A 515-nucleotide genomic window follows, 5' to 3' on the forward strand; every position below is an offset into this window, starting at 1 on the left:
CATCGTAACAGGAAAAAGTAATAAACATTACAAATAAGTGTCATCCTATGAGGCCATTTCATGTCAAACTATCAGGATCTTTTTACATAACATAAATAACAAAATCCAACAAATTTTTAAAATCTTTTCGTTCGTAAAGTGTATATTTGTAGCTACAAGGGAAAATTGATACAAAAGAGGCTCACAAAGTTGATCTTCACTATATTACATTATCCACTCTCAGGAAAGAAAAAAAAAAACGGGCAACTCACCCGACTCTGGAAGCGCTATGACTTACCAAGACTTTTTTTTTTATTCTAGTCATCTGACACTTACTAATTACATTTACAGGTTTTGTATCTTCAAAGTTATATTACAATATCACTTGGTGTTTGCGTTGAAATTTGCTACCTTGAACACCACAATATAATTTACTTTTTAAAGAGACTAGGTGAATTAGAGTACCAGAGCATCTAGGGTGCGCTACCATTTTTCTCCCTTCCTATGACTGGAGACTGCGTAGCTAATTTCTTTAA

The sequence above is a fragment of the Penaeus monodon genome, chromosome 20, assembly GCF_015228065.2.
Source record: "Penaeus monodon isolate SGIC_2016 chromosome 20, NSTDA_Pmon_1, whole genome shotgun sequence".
Lineage (NCBI taxonomy): Eukaryota > Metazoa > Arthropoda > Malacostraca > Decapoda > Penaeidae > Penaeus > Penaeus monodon.